Source organism: Dufourea novaeangliae, unplaced genomic scaffold, assembly GCF_001272555.1.
Source record: "Dufourea novaeangliae isolate 0120121106 unplaced genomic scaffold, ASM127255v1 scaffold8, whole genome shotgun sequence".
Lineage (NCBI taxonomy): Eukaryota > Metazoa > Arthropoda > Insecta > Hymenoptera > Halictidae > Dufourea > Dufourea novaeangliae.
Window position 1 is genome coordinate 9,863,314 of NW_015373923.1, and position 22,253 is coordinate 9,885,566.

The following is a 22,253-nucleotide window of genomic DNA, read 5'->3' on the forward strand; positions in this document are numbered from 1 at the left end:
TTCCGTATTATCTGAGCATCGCCTGTTTGTTTTAACAAGTATTATACAGGGTGTAACAAAAATGTCGCAGGCTCCTGAAATGGGTCACTCGTGAGGTGATTTGGAACATGTTTTTTCTTAACAAAAATGTTATTCGAGGCTTTGTTAATAACTTAACTTTGTTAATAAATTTATTTTCGTTACCGAGATATTAACGAAAAACCTCGACCAATCAGAGCGCGAGTCTGTCAATCGCAGCGTGTAGCCAACGTTACCGCGGGAACTCGGCCGGCAGACTCGCGCTCTGATTGGTCGGAGTTTTTTCCTTAATATCTCATTACCAAGGCCTCGAATAACATTTTTGCTAAGGAAAAACTTGTTACAAATCACTTCACGAGTGAACAATTTCAGGGACCTGCAACATTTTTGTTACACCCTGTGTACAAGAGGTCTTGTATGAAAAATGTAATATTATTATGTTTTCACCAACATCAACGACTATCGTTAATTGATTAAACGATGCAGTTTCGGCTGGCTCCATTACCATCAGGGACGCTCGCGTCGTACAAGGGCCAGCTCCCTCCTAATGCACACGTGGTCTCGCGACCCTCTATTATACATTCTTTTCCATTATGCAAATTCCCCGCTATTATGCAGATTCCGAGCTCTCCTTTTGGGCGGACGGGCAAGAAAGATATGTATTTAAAACGGAGAACCGGCGAGGTCGGCGATGTCACAGAATTTACCTCCGCGTCTTCAACGCGACGTCCCGCTACGAGCCAAAGAAGGAAAACACGAACAAAAAGGATGGAAATTTGAAAAAGCAGAACAAAGACCAGACAATTCTGCTCGCGTGTACGCGTAGTACAAGAAACGGATAAATCCTATCGCGAAGTATGTATATCGTAGATCAAGCATCGAGGGGTGAACCGAGGATAAAAGGCGCGAGAAAAGAAACCATCGATATTAATCCGTCGACGGGAAACTTGTCGCTTAGAAGCTACCGGCGGGGTATCGTTTCATTTTTAACGAACATCCACCGTGGCCGGCCGGTGGAACAAATTTCAAGGCATGAAAACCTTTTTAAAAAGTTATTACAGCGAAGGCACCACCCGTAACCCCCCGCCTCTTCCCCCACCCCACGGCGGAATAGGAGATCGCCGTTGAAAAATTCACCGCGCGTCTACTCACGCGACTTCCGTTCGACTCCTCTTCCTACCCGGTACAATTTTGTTGCCGGTATATTCTCCGTCTTCCATCGTTCGTTCATTTTTATTTTCCACCGTTCCGAGTTGCTTTTTTTTTTGTTATGATTTAATCGAGCGCGGAGTCCCTGCCCGTCGATTCCACTTGCGCGCGTGTGTGTGTGTGTGTGTGTGTGTGAGTGCGTGCCGCGACCAGCGTGTCGCGGTGAAAGAATTTATCGGTCCAACTCGATGGCCGCAACTAAATTTGCGTTCACGGTTGGCCAGATAAATGCGGTGCCGGCGACGCCGCCGCTTTTGTTAGCCTACGGAATAATATAACCCTCCCCCCCTTTCCCCTACCCACGACACTGTGTATGTGTGCATATGTAACCTACTCCCCCCTCCATTCCTGTGCATCGTTTATATGTATAATATACACCCACGGAAGTGCGTAGGTTTCCACCTGTATAGTTGGCCCGCAAACTATTGGATGATTGACCAGTGCGAGGAAACAATAGGCTGTCACGTTGCCCCTGAAATACCGCTCGAACAGGCTACAGGATAAAAAAAAAGCGAATTGAAAGGTGGGGCGGGTGGGTGTTGTGACGCCTGCGTAATGGCGATGTCGAAAAACAGATTGCATTTCGAGAAATTAGAACCGGTCGAGAATGGTCGGTTTTTCATTTAATTTCGTTTAATTCCGTTTCGTTCGCGTGGCGGACGATCGGTTTAACGCATTCATCGGTGATCGATATGTGATAGAAATTCCGATGTCGAATAATGCGATCGGCGTGAACGGAACGTTTGACGAAACAGGCTCCGTGGGGAACGTGCCCATGTATGCACAGCGTGATAGAGGGTGGAGTATGAAAAGAAATGGGGTACGATTGATAGACGCGGGTCATTTTGAATGTAAGAACCGTTTTGTCATGAACAGAGAACAATTTATTGTAACTCAAAATCCTTGTTTTTACAATGAAAATGTATGGCAAACTATTTTTCAACATAATCCCCCTTGACATCCAAGCATGTTTGAGATCAAAAGACGATCAGCTCGTTAAAGAACTCTCCGCCTGTTCTTTGAATCAATTCTTTGTTCTTTCAATCATATTTAAGAAATTATCATGAGAATAATAATGAATTAGTAAAACATAAACGTAATATGATACATGTTTTCCACATCCCCGTATTGCAATTAAATTTTAAAACATCCTTACGTGTAGTGTCAAAAGTGAGATTGCCATTGTATTCACGTATTAAAAATCAGGTAAATAAAACCATCTTCACTTCATCATTTGAGAATTTTCGAAATTTTGTTGAACAGTGTTATGGTTTGTCCCTTTCGTGTCTGCTGATACATTACCTACCGAAATGTGTAGGTTTTTCTTTGTTGAACATTTACACAGTTGTAAGATGGTAAATTTATTATCGACACGTGACTAGTAGCTTGTGTTCTATTCATAAAAAAAAAAAGAAGCTTGACTCGTTCTGAACAAAAGAAGCTAGCAGTTAGTGTAAATTCACGTGTTTTCCAGCGCCTTCGTCCACTAGGTCCATTTCTCAGAGCACTTACGCGATGAAAGGTGTATATATCCAGTGTTACAAAGACTCGATGCACGCCCACGAATTTGATGGGCGTGAAATCCAAGCCAGGGGACGCAGACACCTCCTTTTGTTATTACAGCGCTGAGACCTGGTCCCTGTGTCTCAGAAATCTCTGTCCCTACTTAGCATTTATCTCTGGAATTGGGTTAGCTACGAGGCCTCTCCTACACCCCATTTTTCTGCGTTGCGAGAATTTCGAGTCGCCAGTTCGGGGCCACGGCGCGAGTGAATTTAAACGAGTTTCCTCATATAATATCCAGTTCTTTTAGTTTCCCCGATGGCATGGAAGTTACGCTTCAAGACGAAATAGAAATTAACAGATCTGTATTTAAAAACACGTTGTCCATACATATATATTAAAATCAATAAAATAAGCGTAGACATTTGTTTCCTCTCGAATTAAACAAATATTTACATGATATGCTTGTTTAGAATGTTTACCGTCCGTTAACGATGAAGGTAATTCAATTGCTAAATTATTATTCATGGTTCTGTGAAAAGTAAAATCTAGCATACATAATTCCATTACCATAACCATTACGGTAACGATGAAAAATTCATAACTCAATTTTACACTCGAATAATAAAAACTAATGAATTACTCCTAACATTTGCTTGTTAATTTGTCCTTAGTTACGTACAATTTTAGCGTTGAAACTGTTTCTCTATAAATTTCTAAATGGTTTTATCCTTTTCCGGCTCATCCATTGTTCCGCAGTTTCCTGCAAAAACGTTTCTCTCCGCCAATACCTAACATCGCCATCGCCGGCACGAAACAAAAATAAGAAATATCACCAGTTCTTCTTTGCCCGAGCACAAGAAGGGTTCAATTCACCAAGTAGAAAAACCCAGAAACCGTGTTTCCCGCTTTACACGTGACGAGACCAAGGCGATTCCGAAACGAGCGGTGAAACGATCCGACACGTAATCGTTAATTGAACTCCTCGAATGAGATTCTCATAAAATCGTGCGCGAATCCAGGGCACGAAGATATAAACTTGCAATTAATTAGAAATGCAACAGGTGCACGTCACTACGTGAAACTAATTGAATACACGCGAGATCGGTCGGAAAAATTGCCACGTTTCCGGTCATCGTTCGCCTACCATCGTGTATTAGGAAACGCCGACACCGTTGGCTGAAGTTGCAACCCGAGAATTTGCTCTGTCGTGCTTATACTAAGTACCTCGTTCGAGTAACCAACTACGTGAAAACCACGCTTATGCCGATGAGGGAGGAAGAGGCCAGGGGAAAATAGAATGGAAGTACGTACAGGGAGAAGAGGGGGAGGGCTGCTCCGTTGTACCCGCGGGAGCCAAAGTTTAATCTCGTAAACGTATAAAAAGTTTAGCGAGCCACGCCACTAGATAATATTACGCGGTCGGGAAGTTAGAATAAAGACGATGCAAATTGAAGGGGCTGAGGTGAACTGGGCTAGGTGGTCGAGATGAATTCCTAAGCTGAGGGAAGCCTGAACGCGCGATAAAGATTAACGAAACTTCCTGTCATACGAAGAAAGTTCTTCATCGTCTTCGGGTTTCCCTTTTCCTTCCTGGTTTCGCGTAGACTCTATGTGTGCGTTGGAAATCTTGCCAGGAGTACGTTCGTTCATGATTCGAATAAGAATACATATCACTTTCAAAGATCATCGATTTCTAATGAAACTTTTGTTTATCGTTCTGCAGTGGATTAGTTGGAATTGTTAACTCGAATTAAATGAAATTCTTATTCGCAACAGTAGCAGGATATTTTTTTCAAGAATTAACCAAATAGAGTTGCTTCTATGTATACCAAAAGATTCAATAATTTTGAACATCTGAGAATTACTAGTTGACAATCACACGACATCAGTGTCGCGTTATCGATCACTAAGAGATGACACTTACATAACACCACTGTAGCGTCATCGGTCGGCATAGTGTTAATAATGAGAATTCCAAGTTCTAAGACGTGAAACATGTCGCAGAAATGTCATTTCTCGTATTTTGGTGAAGGACGTATAAAAGCACAAGCTCATCGAAGAAAAAATTCGAAACTTACGTGAAAAGTACTGTGGATGTCTGCAAGAAAGATCGAGCGAAGAAAGGGCGTAGCCAGGTTATCAGCCAGGGGGGAGCAAAAGATATTAACACATCGACTGCCAAAGTGAAAAAGGCTATACGTAGCCAGACACAGTTTATTTTGTTTTTAAAGTTATAAATCGTTGAAATTGTATTCGTTTTGTTAATAGAGGCTGTTGGTCGTGTTTCAAATTATACTGCAATATTAAATATTACACAACAATTTTGTAACTCTGGGAAGGGTGGGGGGTGGGCAAAGTCCAATTTTTTTCTTATAGGGTAGGGCAAAAGCCAATTTTTTCCATCCAGGGGAGGGAAGGTGCCCCCCCCCCTTGGCTGTGCCCATGAACCCATTCCCTCTGAAGTTTCCTAACCTAACTGCATGTATCCATAGAACAAAACTTATGCAACACACGCATCGTTCGTATGACAATGTGACAGCTCGCGTTTCGGAGTAATCGACTTCAGCATTGGCTACAGCTGTTTCTCAACGGCGGCAACCGTGAGCAGTCTCGTGTCTAGTGTCGGCTGTAGTTTACGTCCTCCGCATTAACATAGAAAATACGAATTGTCCCGAGTTTTCTCCAAGCCCCTCGGTCCCTCTCGCGGCGCGTTAACAGTTACGGTATCGTTTTCTTGCGGCAATAAAAGCGGCAAATTTTACCGGTATACCTCATAACCGTAACCTGTTCCCCCTATTCCCGGGTAACCGTAGATTTCTATACCGGGCCGCACAGGAAGGCTAGAGACAAAGCAAGTGTCGGAAGTCTCGAGGCATCCGGCACGACAATACACAGCTTCCTGGCGTTTCCGTGGACTTCTGAATTGGCCCGTGAAAACCGGTGTAAAGAGCAACTGCGCCTGGATGAGACTACGGGACTGGTGAACCTTTACACAGGACCCATAAGCAGACGCCAAGTGGTACAAAAATGTATTTCCCATTCGTGTCGTTCGACCCGGGATTCTTGATCCGTGAACTGTCCAATACAGAAAGGATCGTATTCCAACTGAATTACTTGAAAAATAACTACTTTCAATTTTTTATCATTAACCATTTTGATGTTTGTGTCGAGTATACTCATCAAAAGACAGAATTTTTTAAGAATCTGCATTTGCAATTTAAAGTAAAATTTACATAAAACAAAAAAGCATATTTCCCATTTTAACACATTTTAGAATATTTTAGGACGAAAAAAGAAAACATGCAAAGTAAAAATCACTTGAAAAGAAAATTAAATATGCAGCAGTGTATGTACGAGAGTCGTTTGATAAGGCAGTCAGTTTATTTTGATAGTAGATGGGGCTCAAGTCGCAAGAGTAATTTTGTCATTTTATTAGAATTATTTTCAATTTTCCAGCAGATGCATTTATTCTGCTTTTGTCGAATATACTCGTCATAGTTTAAAAATAATTAAAGAGTTAACAGGTCCATGGGTGTATGCCGAAATAATATATGTGCCTTTTTGTGATTTTTGGGTTCAAGTTGAAAATCGGTGATCTGTTACTTATCAAAAGATGTAGCTTTCAATAGATAAGGTGTTTCGACAAGAGTGATGGTAAACATTTTCTATGGACGTACGTTGAACAGTTCACAAATGACAGCCATTCAAAAGTCGATCACTCCTAATGAAATACCCTATATTAGGCTACTTCACAAACTCTCGATCTAACAATTCTATAAGCTTCTCCAGATTTGCCAGACATTTAACAATATGTTCTCAATTCGATTACCAAATTCTACGACATTCTGGACACCTCACTGGCAGCCTCTATGTAGCTTAGCTTAATCCAAGAAATTCCCATATTGTATGATATTCTATATTTTAGAGGAAAACAATAATTCTGTATTCTTTTATTTTATTATACTTTTCCCAACGTACAGAGCAGTATCCCATGCCCAAAATATTACTATCACCTAGCGTAAAAATTCTAGTTTATCCGATCATTTCCTGAAGCCGTAGATGAAAGTGGAACGCGCGCGTGTCCCGACACACGTTTTGCAGCGGGTAACGTAATGATTAAGACGCTCGATTTCTCACCCGTCCCAGCGTCGCAGGACGGTAATAACAACGACCGGTAGTAACGATAAACTTGGAACATCTTCTATCCACGCCCCCTCTTCCTTTCATCTTACGCAGGAATAACGACGGACGAGTCGACTTTAATGTTCACCTAATTTTAATATCACAGACCGTCATTTACCTTCCTCGTTAATGATTCGCCTATTAAGACCAATCCTCAACAAAGAGGGCTGCTGAAACTTCAAAGACCGATACCGGATAACGTCGGGGCCATGATTACGTAACAAACTAACGTTTTTCAGCTTTTTTCGTTGTTCTTTAGTTTTAAATTCAGAAACAGCTTCCTGCTTTCAGGGCAATGTTTGTTTAGAATGCTAACGAATGGCGATTGTGTTTGTTCTTTACGTGATACAAAATGCTTGAAAAAAAGGTACGGTATAACTACCTCTTTACAGTTTTTCGGGACTGACAATACGATTATAGAGACGAGTGAGCACGATTCTCTAATTGTTTCCTTGGCTGGAAGTTAGCTTCTTGTTTCCCCCTCGTGTTAGTTAACCTTTTCGTAACCAATTAACTACTATGTCACACTGGAGTACTCAAACAGAAATTGATCTGAGTTTAGCATCCATTACGGACACGATGATCGTTATAAACGACAAACGCTAAGAAACAAATATTTCAGTCACGAAAGTGTTGAGAAACTTCAGTAGGACCCTTGTGTATGTCAGTTAACTTAAGATATGGTGAGAATGATGGTTTGATGATAAAGAGATTGATAAAGCGTGTTTATAGGGACGTTATACTGTACTATTGTAACACATAATAATACGACAATATTCTGGTGAAGATTAATTTACTTTGGATATAAAATAATCTTCTGCTTGAAGTTTGTAGAAAAATTAATATAGCCGAAAATATCAGAACATAATAGTGAATAATTGTGTAAAATGAAAGACTATTTGTGTCGTGATATTATTGCTTAATTAAATTCGATTATTTTTCAACGTCTGCCAATAATAAGAAGGTAGAACAGACTGAAACCTCTGGTGGCAGGGTCTTTTATTCAAGCCAGACGTCTCTCGAATGTTGCTTCTGAAATGTCTTTTGTAAGTCTCAAAGGAATGGTATGGGTCCATGAAGGCCTGTCGATGTTGGAGACATAGATAGATTGCACCCTTACGTTTGTACTGTTTCACGTCTCCGATTTCATTCGACTTATGGACAGCTTAACGAATAGATCCCAATAGGTTCAGTAAACGTTACGTAAACCTCTTGGTAACTCCAGTAACAAAAAATTCTGAAAAATTCCTTGAATTGTAACACTGATATTAAAAGATCGTGTTAAACAATTTAATAATTGAAATTATAGAAGATTGAACGATTCTTGCAAATAGTCCAAATTATAACTGTATTCCACATGAAAAGAGAACAACTAATCAAAGAAAAATTTGTATGACTGAAAAAGCTCTGTAACTGTACCGTTTTTAAATTTTATATAAGTTAATACTATCGAATATTTTGTATACAAAATTTTAACTGGAAATTAATAGTCTGCCACATCTTTAGCTCTTGTAGAATCACCATAATTTTTGTGATTAAAACATGAAGATCTGGTATTTTATTTTTAACGAACATTATTTTGTAACATTATGTAGGCAATGTGCGTCAAAGCAATATATACTCTTCTACTGCACGGTAATAATACGAAATAATATACTTGTCAAAAGTGTATCATCACCCAAGCTGATACATGATTCTCCAACCAGTCCCCTTCCCGTCCAAGAAACTTAGTTCACTTTTATAAACCCCTTACACACTAGGAAGCCGATAGACCGGCGCGCACAAACCCGACAAAACTTTATATATCTTTATCGGCCTTCTGAAAAGTTTCGACGAGAAATATATACCGTGCTTCAAACTGAATTATCGAGTGCACCTATTAGGAACTCGGCTCTTCAAAATTTCTCTGAAATAACTTTGTTACAGCGTGACTGATCCAAGATTCTCGAATCGAAAGAAATCTTCGGTAGCTCTGGTCAATTTGGTACAAGCACTTTTTATATTAAATACATTTACTAAATTTTTACATATAATAATACAAGGGTAAAAACGTGTGGGTACAAGGAATGTTATTTTTTCAATGAACTTTTCAGATTGTTGTTTCGCTTTATCTCGTCTATCAACTTTATCAAAATGTTGATAAAATCAGCCATATAGGGGGTGACACAATTTCTGGTCCACAACTAAAAATTAATCGTTAGGGTAAGGTATCGAATAAGACGAATTTAGTGAAGGTCTGCAAGATTCCAAGAGATTAAGGTAATAACTACTGCGTTAAATCCGAGTTTAGAAGTCATAGTATCATTACAAAAATTCCTCTGACTTTGTAGAATTTTCATGTAGATTGATCTGGAAATTAATGTGTTAAAACGTTGACTGCCACAGTGGTCGTCGGCGCCCAACATTACTGAGTTGTTGCAGGATATATTCCATTCCTAAACACTAAACAATTTGATTCCTAACATTAAGAACTCAATGCATAAGTCTATATGGAGTACACTTAGATAAATTCAGTATTATGAAATACGATTATCAGAAAAAGATTGAAAAATGAATAAGATTCTTTCTGCTCATCTACTGAAAAATCAACCGACAAAATTCATGCCATAACAAAATATTATCCTCATGATATCAACATGAACTTATTTATACAATAATGTTCAATTTCGAATGAATCGTCCTAATGGACGGTCATACGGGAATTTTTGAAGGTTTTTCGAGGAAGCAAGTAGTACGATAAGTACTAGAGCGATAACAATTTTTGTCGGACCGGATAGATGCGACGTCGCGGTCTATCTAACGGAGCATTTAGCCAGGGAAAAAGTTGAGGGAAAAATAAAAGAATGGGAAAGGAACAAGGTAAGAGCGAATCGATAAGGAATGACGATGCGGGCGCTCGACCCGAATATTTTTGCGTTTACATGCAATTTTTGCAAATCACACGGAACGATATAGATCCACGATTTGATTAAATCGGGTGATATTGCGCCTGGAAAGACTGAGCTCAAATTCTCAAACATTTACAGGTACAAGAAATTAATTTAGGTCGAGAACACGCTCGATCAGTTCTGCCCGCTGATATTATCCAATCATTCCCGATACTATAACGCGGGTGCAATTTCGGTCTAATTAGCGAATGAATATTATGATACTATAGCGAACCGATTATACGTTATTTTTCTGCCGATAATTATCGGGGCCATTATTTCTCAGAATCCTGGAGCCAGATAATTAATTAATTTGAGAGGACGCGACGATACCCATTTCGCACGGGACGAACGGTGGAGAACATGTAAAAGCGAAAATTAACTGTATGGTAACGATAATAGCTTTATATTTTCCTGAATCCCTACGAATATTTTGGAATATAGTATACAGGGTGTTACTGAACACCAAACTGGAACTTGGTGGAAAACATAAATTTCTGGGTATAAAAAATATTTTAGGCAACTTTCGTAATAATTAATCATTACTATAAGTAACGAATGCCAGTTACTTCTTTTTATATTTGAATTTCAACAGCCACGTGGAGTGAAGTGTATGATTGATACAGTGTGTTAATAGTAGCCTAAAGGGTGTTAATAAAAATGTCGAACACTATCACAGGGTGGATTCTATTCTACATGTAAAACTAAGACGAAAATCAAGAATGACGAAATTGCGATTGAGGCTTCGTTTCAAAGTTTATAATTGCTAAAAATATAAGCGAAATACGCATAAAATATGTCTGACGCGGCGGGTTATTCTACTTTAGAGACGGGCTCTTCCATTGTTTCACGAGTTGGTTTGATTCATTTAATTTTGTTTCGTTCACAAATTCAACTGGGTCATCGAAGTAGTATAATCTATCGCACCAGATATACATATTTCATGCATATTTTGGCCGTATTTTCAGTAATTAATAACTCAGAAACGAAACCTTGTCCGTAATTATGTCATTCTTGATTTTGGTCTCAGTTTGATGTGTAGAATTCACCCTGTGAAGGTGTCTCATATTTTTATTAACACCCTGTAGATTAACTAAACCTCTTTTAGAGAGTGAAAAGTGAATGAGTTGAAAATATAGATTAAGAGAGAAATTGTAAAACCGAAAGGCCGTTATAAGCCGAAAAGCGAGAGCTATGTATAAATAAATAAATAATTAAACCTCTTTTAAAATCCAGAAACCAAAATCATCCACGAATCTCAATTCTCAAATAAGCAATAGTACTACATGGTTGCATACATGTAAAAATGAGTTGAACATTACAGTCTTATCGAACGGAGCAAGCACTCAACGAGACTCCATACCATTCGCATTCGATGACGGGTTGGGTTACTTGCGTACCAATCGAATCATGCACCAGTACTGCTTCCGGTTTACGGTTAACTTTGATGTCAGATCGTGGCAGTAAATGCGAACATAATACTGGCAGTAGAGTAACCAGAAATAGATCTCATCGATACCTTTGTTACGATTAGTCTGGCATTGTATCGCAAGTTGATACAGCGTCAGTCGCTAAAGCTTGCCTCTCCTGTCTGTCGCTCTCTGAATTAGCGTCAACTATTATGAAGACATTGTGACTTCAAAGCGTCATAAATTACATACGGATACACGGACAATTTTCATCAGAGAATTTCGTTTTATACTCGCATGTTCGGTGTATATTTATAAGGTTGGTGAAAAATAAATAGAAAAACACTATTCATGTCATATGTATTCACTATACATAAGAGTTTGATTTTTTGAAACTTTTGTTTTCTTTGGAACCTGTTAGAATAGTAAATAAAGTAAATAGATCTGGGTTTGACTCCAGTCCCTGTAAATTAATCCAGTAAGTAGTCTAGTTATAACTCTGCAAAGATCATAAACATACCTGAAATATTACCCACCCCAACTTATTTTAATTCTACATAATCTAATCCTTATTATGTCATACAAATAACTGAAGAATTTCAATGGAAACACCAATCTGTGGGGGTGGATTGGGTACTCCTTGCACGTATTCGTGATTGCTTAATGAAATGTACGAAAAACATTTATCTTGATTATCAAACGAACGACGAGCGTTTTGGTTTTTCATGTCGTTCGTACAGAATCGTTACAACTGTCATGTGTTATTTTGTGATTAAGTATTATGCATACATTCATCATTACCTTTCCTTGTTAGTACAGTGGATGAGTATTCGAAGGCTTCTCGTCACTGACAAGGAGAGCTTCCCAAGTGTAACGTTGACTTTTTAATGAGGTTCTGCACAGTGATAGAGCTTAGAATTCTAAAACCAATGATATTTGTTTCAGCCGCATGTGGCCATTAGTTTACGAAATATTTAATGTTCAGTGTAAAGGAGCCTTCGAGCACTCATCGAAGATTCACTGTACATTGAAAAGTTAAAATCCTATTTAATGAGCTCCTAGTATATATTACATGGGACCTAAAAGAAGCTATAATAGAATGATTCAATTTCTGTTACTTTCTAATTTCCGCCCATTAGGTCCATAAACAACAATAGTCCACTTATCGTCTGTTGCTACTAGATCCCTTCGTCCAACGTTCTGTCAGACATCTAGCCAATCCCCATAACTCGCGGCACTCGCAGAAAAACCGGGTTCTCCACTTTCTCTCCTGGTCGACCACGATTTAGCCGCGCTTCATCTTACCGGTTCCCTTCATCGTTCCCTGGTGGCGATGGTTCAAACATCGGTCGGACGGTGTGCAGGTAATACCCGCGGGTCTGCGAAAAAGAGCGTGCGCGGCGGCCGCGTACGAAGAAAGATTTCCGTAATCCGCGCACGTCCAGAACTCGTAAGCGTTCGGAACAAGCCGTCCAATTTTTCGGTACAGTCAAGTTTGCGCGGACTCCAATTCCTCGTTACTTGCCCCCACCCCACTACCAGCCCAACCTGGACCACCGGTTCGTTTCACCTCTCTATTCCACGGTTCTTTCATCGTCCTCGCTCCCACGACTTGACCCGTGCACCTACGTTGAATACAGGTCCACCTGCGATCGTTACGGAGCCAGAAAGTTTCGCGGATCGATCCCGTGCGGAAGAAACTCTTCCCGCTTTTCTTCTCCTTTTATTCGTCCCCGTCCGGTCCCCGTCCCCTTTCCAAACCCCCCGACCCCTTTTTTTTCCTGCGCCGTCACTAGTTTTTCCTCCTACTCTTTTCACCTTGCACGCTTTCTTTATCCGGTCCCACGGAATCGTCATTCTCCCCGTAACCACTATCGCCGACTTTTATCCGTGGCTCTGCCACCGAAAAAATCCCTCCCCTTTGTTTCTTTCTGCCCTTTGTGTCCGTACGTTGGCATGCAAAGCTCGACCGCGATACCGCGTTTTTATGGGGGGGGGGGGGGACGATTCCTCCGGAGGAGATTGCGCGTATAACCCCGCGTGCAGACTTGTAATTTTTCGTGGACAGACTCGGTCGGATGTGCTGGTGCTGCCGTTGGAATGACAGAGTTTTGGAAATTTATTGGCGTTAGTTGTATCGGATGTAACCAATAAATGATCTAGTATTTTTTAACGAAATTGGTACTCATTTCTGTAAAAGTCAAGGATCTATACTGCGTTGCGTAACTATGAGACTATTAAAATGAAAATGAAAAAATTGTATGTTATGTCGGAAATCATATTGAGAAGTAAGATTCCTACAGAAGAGGATAGATTATATTCCCTAGAACAGCGGTTCCCAATCTGGAGTATGCATACTCTCAGGGGTACGTGCTTAGTGTCTCAGGGGTATGTGAAAAAAATTGAAATAATAGCAACTATATACATTACAACCATTTTTCTAATATTAAGGAATTAAAATTTAAGGAAATTGGCAGCCAAGAAGTTCGCAAGTCAAAACGGTTGGGAACCGCTGCCCTAAATAAAAAAGACGGCAGGAAACTGGTTTGCTGTCGTTTCGTGTCTATAGAACCAAGCGTATGAAGATTGTTTTCCATCGATAATTTGCCACTCTTGTGTTGATTAACGCAACACAAATACAAAAGCATTTCTTCAATTCATAATGCCACGTAGAAGTTATCTGAATAAACAAGAAAGAGGCCAAATCTTAGCTTTTCAAGAAAATAACAGGGTAACACGTGAAATTGAATGGGAAACGAAAATCCAATGGGAAACACATGGACATCATCGTCCAACAAATGCTGGTAACAAGCAATATCAGAACATATAAAATCGAATATTTGAACTTACTGCAAATAGAGAGGGGCCTTGGTACACGTAATATTTCGAGAACAATATTTATTAAGTGAGCTGTGTTGATATTTAAGTGTAGTCTATTTTCTGGGACCCGACGAAAAGATGATGAAGATAATTGAACACATTCATTGACGAGATAATGATAAAAAATGGAACATTGATCGTTTATATTGTGGTCTCCAAATAACCTGTCTTTTACTTTCATTTCCTTCTATCTTGCGTTTGGAGAAGAATAAATTGAAACGTCTGACATAATATCTCGAAAAACTTTCTCTTTTGTACTTTTTTCTTTACAACTGCATTCTGAATAATTAGATGTAAGGAACAAACATCACCATAGTTCAAGTAATCATGAAATTTAATGCGGTAAACGAATAACGAGAACAAGGTGTCTCAAGAAATTAATACATCGATACTCGTTCGCGTGGTAATATGATCTACTAGGAATATCGAAGTGAACTATTCGATATGAGATACAGTCTGGTGATGATGCGGTTGTAATCCAATGATTGATTAATCAAAAGTCGTATTACGCAAGTTTTTCGTAATGAAGCATTAATAGAGATTTGAATGATTAATATTAAGAACTCATATTAAGTTTAATTGCAGTAATAAGTTTAACACTGAACACAGAAAGCATTGTCACTCGATTGGCAAATATTGGAAATACAATCTGTTGAATGTCTTATTGTCCTCGTTTCAGCGTCTCGTTTAATTCTGTTGAGATTAAGCGATGCATAAATGAAGAATCGGCGTCTATAATATTCTATTGTCTTATCCATGGACGCTCGTTAGAATCTTTCTGAATATTAAAACCGGTAAATCGCATGGCTATTATGACTGCATTCACATTCATTACGTGAATAAAATTTAATTTCCAATCTTCTAAAGAGAATAGAAATAAAATCCTCAAATAATTCACAAACCCGATCATGTTTTTCATATATCAAACTTCAAAAATACACTATCCTTTTGAATTTTCCTCTTGTTACTCGGAAATGAACTAATTGACAGGAAATGTTGTTTCATTTTCGACAAATCAAATTACACAAAATACTCTACAGAGTAATGAGAAATAAACTGGGACCTCTCATAGACAAGAAACATCCAAATTAAACTTTTTAATAGGATAAGGTTTTTCGTTAATATCTCGTTAACAAAGCCTCGGACAACATTTTTTCCAAGGAAAAACTTGTTTCAAGTCATCCCAGGTACACCTCATTTCCGGGAGTTTCGAAGCTATTTTGGGGCACCCTGTACAGGCAAGTTCGGCAATAGCGTTCGAACACCTTGTATACGATACAGCGCCGAAAATGGTATTTCCCTGTTTACACGACAGGTCGCGCGGGCAATCCGCGACGAGGGTGAACGCCATCGAATATTTTCAGAGCAACTACGGAGAATTGTTCGAACCGTTTACCGACCGAACAAATCATGCGAAGATTCGCCGTGGCCCCCGGGTGACGTTAATCCGGATATCTAGAATACATACGTATATACTTCGCCGCGAGTAGAACAACGGGGCCGGAAGACGGGGGGCGGGCTTAACCGTAAGCTCGAGAGATCGACTGAGTTCTCTTGTTCGCGGAAGACGAGATAGACCCAGAAGCGAGCTGCTCGCCTCTTCCCCTCCCACGGATTCAAGGGCGGACCGAGCGTCAAATGATCGGAAATCCTAATCAGGAACCGAGCAATCAATTATCGTAATGCGCGTCGGCAAAGCGTTTAAGCGAGGGGCGGAAGGGTGTGGAGCCCGCGCACGCAGGGTTTAGTGTGTGCAACCGGCATAGACGAAAATCCCGTGGAGAAATTGTGTGTTCGATTCAGCGGAAATCTTGCAAAGCCAGGACGGAAACTCGAAACCCCTTCTCCGCTCGTTACGCATCCATCTGTCTAGGCGTGTCGAGTTTACACGCTCACGCGAAGTTGACGGTTACGGTTGACTGAAAGTTACGCGAACTGGGCGTTTCGAGCTTTGATTAGGACTGCTGAAAGTCGGGTGTAACGTATTGTTCTCTGTGCACAATGAAATACTGGTCGTTTTAATGTACTGTAAAATCGTTCGTTATTGCTGACTGATTGAAAAGTTAAAAAGAACTCGAACAGCTTAGCACTTAGAGAATCAGAAGAATATGCTACTTTTTTAGAATGACCCTGATAATCAGTTGTGTATAAGTTTCGAGCAAATTGCCAGCTATAAATGACAAAAGTTTTCTGAAAAACCATAGCCATCTGTTTCCGCATTTGACTTGGAATTTGTAGGCAACGCCAGCTGACAGAATGGTAAAGCAAATTGGCAGGAAGTCTTGCAACATGACCTATGTCAAATTGAGAGCAAAACCGGAACAAGGTTATATGTTGCTGTCAATTTGCTGCCTGTGTTGCTGCCAATGCGCGCGCAAGTTGTTTATAGCAAATTTTACATCAAACTTGTAGCCATAACTTTATAACAGGCATTGGACAAATTGGGCTTTGCAAGTTTGGCTGACTGGGGAAAAGACTACATATTTACAGTTGCGGAAATAAGTTTGCCTAAGAGGATGAACTGTAGCTTGAATCATAGATATTGTGATAAATCTTTAATATACAAGTTATCGATTATTATAAAAGAAAGACTGTTCCCGATTACCGCGCCTCTAGAGGACCGGAGTCGTAGTATGTGTTTTTAAATGTTAATTTTGCAACTCTGGAAGAAGCTGCCTGTTCTCAAAGAGGATTTTCTTAAAAATTAATTCTGAACGAATTGTGTTAGGAATTACTCCCATATCCACCTTATTCGATTGATCAAACAACTAGCAACTATCAACTGTTGCCAAAATTGAAAACAAATAAATTAATGAAGAGACTCCGATGAAGTTTTTTCTGATGACCTAAAAAAACTAGTTCCGCGCCGGGACAATTACGTACAGTTAAACGGAAATTATAATGTAATATAGACAAAAATTAATAAAACGAACAATTCATAACACAATTCGCAGAACTTTGGAAATACCCCTTGTACAATTTTTGAAAACTGATTTATGAAAATAAAATTAGATATTAGCATCATACGGAAAACATGACAATTTATCAAACCCAGATCATTTCTTTCGTTTCTTTCACTTGGTTGACGCAACAGGACCGTTTACAGTAGCAATCCTCTAATTATTTTGAGCAGTGTACTTCACACAATTCTGCCATATCATCACAGGTGAGGATCTTCTCGAAATGACTCGCACAATCTCTAACCCATTTTCTACTACATCTAGACATCACGAATTACTGGAGACATCTCGGTCCAACCAGTGGAACCAGAAGAGCGACGAAGGGGAACCCAGCCGGATCCATGAATCAACAGTGTCGTCAATAACAATTCCGCGAAATAACAGAAATACTACGGGTCTGTCGTTCGCCCATGGAACAAAACGAACAGAACGCAAGACACTGAGAAACTAACCAAGTAGAAAGAGGTGACAGGAAACAAGAAACAGGGCAGGTGAATCGAACGAGCGGCCGAACGAACGTAGAAACTAAAGAAAATGAATCCCGTCTAAGACATCCTGCTTTCTCCTCGTTTGCTTCCTACGCTACTCCTTGACTCGTGTGGTCAGAAGCTTTCCTTCTTCCGCTGATCAGACTATCCCTCCTCTCTGTTTAGCCTTTTCTTTCTTCGGTTTGCCCGTTCCTGGTCCCGTATACCACCGACCGTACTTCGTCCAGTTACGAGACGGGCCTTTTCTCTCCTGTTCCCGGCCTTTCACCCTTCCTGCCGTACACGTAGAGCCTTTTACCACGTGCCCCGGCTTCTTACGCACCCTCCTTCGACCCACCAACCTCCAGCTAGAACGAGGCTCGCCGGTAGACTCGTATACGTACATGGGTGCGCGCGGAACGAGGATTATGGAAGTTTTCTCAGCGAAGGTAAAGTTGTCGGGATGAAGCTTAAAGTCCCACCCTACCTACCAACTCTCCTGTCCCTTTTCTTTCTCCTGTTCCCTCCTTTTCAGATGTCGCGGACGCGACGGAGAAAGGAGAGCCGAAGCCCGCCGAGCGCGGCAAGTCGGGCTTCGACTACGCGAATCCATTATTCCCTTTAGACTTTAGCTCCTTCCGCCAAATGCGACGTGCACACAAACCGTCAACCCTATCGTGTAGTACATACGTGATTACATACACGCGCATACATATATAAAACATCTGTCGCCAGACAGGAAACCGGCTAAGACAGGTTTTCAACCCACCGAAGCTCGCACAGGTTTCCCCTGTTCTTTGGCTATCCTTCGTACTCGAGCGCCTTCGACCTAGTCCTAGTGGTGGGTTTACGCGAACGAACGGTTCCAAACGTGTTTGACCTTTCATGAACACGAGGAGTTTGAACAGTCAGAGCCGTGTTTAATGTTCGGCGAGACGTTCAAATGGTAAGGTTGCATTCCAATTTATCAAGGAATTTGATGAAAACTTTCTAACTTCAAGCTCGAGTCGTTGTAAACTCTTTGAACAATTTGATAATTTTCAGACATCATTCATTCTATGTGACGAAACGTTTCATCAAACAGTTTGAACGCCTCGCCAAGATTACACTTTGCGTGGGCTGTTTAAAGTCCTCCGTCATATATTTGAACAAGTTGAACTGTTTGATTACCCACCATTACCTAGTATTTGGCGACCTGACAGGTCGACGGTAGCTCGTTTGAGGTCGAAACTTGCGAAAACGGCAAGAAATCGTGAAAGTTTCCTTGTTGTTGGTGTAAAACTCGAATCCCTATCCTTCCGCAGCTGCCTCGTTCGTCCTGCACCTTCACGCCGCGAAAGAGGAACCTCTGCCCGGCTAAAACTACACAGATTCATTATTCTTTTTGGATTTTTGCTCTTTTCGCGGCCCATGTTCTATTTACGGTGATGAGACCGACAATGCGGTCGTTACGCGCAAGGTTAACCGTAGAATAGCGAGGCGAAGCCCTGGTGATCCCTTCCGTCCGTTTTAGCGCGATGAATAATTCGTTGAAAATTGTAACGTCACAGTGAACGAGACTGTCGTAAAATTAATATTCTAACTGTCAAGTGAATCGAATGAAGTAGAATTCGACGGAAACAATTAATTTTAGGTCAGTTTTAATAGCATATTTTCTGAATTCTGTCCACGTGTCATCGAATTAACTATGAGAATGATAATACAATATGAGAATTCATATACATATAATACATGAATTTAATAAACTTTCATTTTTTCATTACTAAAAATGTTATTATACTTCAAGCTTTCTTGCTTTTTCTGCAAGTGTTTAAATTATCCTTACATAGACACAATCTTTGTGTATCCTTTCAGTTACCTCTAGGTAAAAGTGTCTCATAAAAATAACCATAGAAAAGATTAAAAAATCTCCTAAATAAATGCTTAAATCATTATGTATTTCAAAATTATGAGACTGATATATATGTCGTATTTGATTATTTTCAAGTGGAAAATATCGATATTAAACCGATCAATTTTTTTCTATTTTTTTCCTCTTGTATTTATTTTTAGAGAAAATACTTGCATTTCTCGATCATTAATTTTGAGATCTATTTTACTATGCGACAGAATCTAGTGCACTTTTAAAATGGGTGTTACACCGATGTAATACTGGGAGTTAAAGAGTATAAACGAAAGTGTATATACAATGAAAAAAGATCCACTCCAAAGAGGCTGCTTTCAACATTGTCCACACTCGCGATGTGAAAGGAAAATATCCACCGATTGAGGCGACACATAAATTCGGAAGGAAGGAAATGTTGCAGCCGAATGTAACGAGAGGAACACGAAGTACTCAAACGGTTTCCGAGCTGAGCCCGGATGTTATTGACCAGCCGAGAACTACGCGAACATCCGTACTTGTCGGCACGTTGTTCGTGATATTGAAGACAGTACCGGAGATGGCATGGGGATACAGATGTCTATCGGTGGGGTAAAAAGAAAACGAAGAACGATGAAATGGAGGGCGGGCGGACGAGCAGAAACGGAGGGAAGCGGCTCAAACGGTTCCGATGGATAGAGTTGGATAGGGTTGCTGACGTTACCAAGCCTTCGCCCTCCTTTTCCGCTGTCGGGGAACGAAAGAAACGGGAGGAGGAACGCCAGGGCTGTAATTTTCCAAAACAATAACAGTTTGCGCCGACGACACATCCATATGGCGGAGACACTTCCTTTTTTCATGGGAAAGTGATATTCCCTTTATCGGGAGTGTACCTTTTTCTTCCCTCCACGATAGAAAGATCCGTCTGAATGAATGCGGTGATCGTGAACACTTTATGGGTTTCTTTATAAACGTCGATGGGGTAGAAAAAATATTAAAAACTGTATGTATAACTTGATTAAGAAATCTTTTCATTAAAGAATGCATTTTCTTAATTGATTTGTTAGGTAACGTATAAATTCTGAATTCAATTATCCAAGAACAACGAGCGTTGGAAATGTTGTTTAGTCAGTTGATAACCATAGCTGTATCTTCCAATGGTTTTTCATTTTTCAATTCGGTGGCTCGAAAAGAAGTGGTTGATTAAGAATTCGCTTAACTCGTTCAATAACTTTATACGCGGCTTTTTACAAGGAACAATTTATTACCAAATCATTCTTATTTGTGTTTCATTGTGCTTACACGTGCATTAAAGTAGATTTTGTGTGTAAAATCAGAAAATATTAGAAACAAGAATAATAATCAAACGAATTACCTTTATAAATTGATAAATACTGTCCAAAGTCTACAATGTGTTCCAGGTTGGAAAAAGAAACATCTTCAGCTTTATAATAGCCAAAGAATGTGAATAACGTTTCCCCGTAACTACGTCTCTCGACGTTGAAACGGACGAAAGCTGACCCCGAGCGGTGGAATAGAAAACGCTTTAGAATGAAGAATAGATGAAAAAGTAACGTTAAGGGTGGAGCAAGAAGTGGGATACAGTGGACGGAGAAAATTGTATACTTTTTAGGTTAATCGTAGCTCGGTAAACGAGCCATCGAGGCGGTTCTCGCTCATAAAAAAAGGCCCTCCATCTTCTCTCTCCGCTCGCTTCGTCATACTGTCTTATCCTGAGGGATTAATTTCTCGAGGTTTATGTACGTCGGTGCTGGAGGGACGGCACCAGGCAAATCCTACGCCGTGAAACGCGGAGAAAACTACGACCTGGAAGAATCGGACAAGTCCGGCACTTCTTCCCTCACATCCCTCTTTCTCATTTTAAATCATCATTCGTTCCTTGGAACTACGAAGTCGGGAGGGATTAGTTCGTGGAATATCCTACAGGTTGTGCCCGGGCCGAATGTATAGTTGAACTTAAAGATAGAGGATTTGTGATGCGCGTTTATTTAAACGCGGCTACTAGTATACTCTTAAAGTCTGGTACAAACCCTTGCGTTAGTCCTTTACACGACTATAATTTTCAGTGGCTAAATCCACCTTACTATTTAAGGGTACAACCTGAATTATAATTTGGGTGGTACTTCTTCATGTCAGCGGACACTGTCGCGGTACCTACAGATGTGTAAGTACGTTCAGTGTAAAATAAATTTCTAAGTAAATCATACATACTATATAAACAAAAGAAGATTAATATTGGAAATTTTTTGAAATTTTTTTGAGAAACCCCTGTATTTGAATATCCATCATCCGAATGACCTACTATTCGAACGTTCTATTATCCGAACAGAGCAAATCGGATGTATTGCAAATATTATCCGAAAAATTCCTTCATTCGAACACTTATGTCCCTTACGTTCCATTATCAGAAAATCCCTTTATCCGAACACTTGTCTCTCTACTAGTTTGGACACGTGAGGCTCTACTTATACAGTAGAGGTATAGGACTAAATCTTCGATGATGAATATCATATGATTACAGCCCAGTCTGAGCTAATGTGAGTTCAGGTCAAGGTTAAGTGTTAAACCGATTGACCATAAACTATTCCAAACTGATTATATAAATCTGTCCCTGTTGGTAATACTTCAAATCGAGATATCTTCGTAAGGTTGTGCCTATACTACATACATGTATAGCATAACACGTTAAATGTATGTCAAAGTTATAAAACCTGTTAGAAAAACAGAAAAAAATGTTATATAACTATTTCTCATGTTATATGCCAAGTTATATGTTCTATCAAGTGTGACACCATTATTAACAATGAGATGCG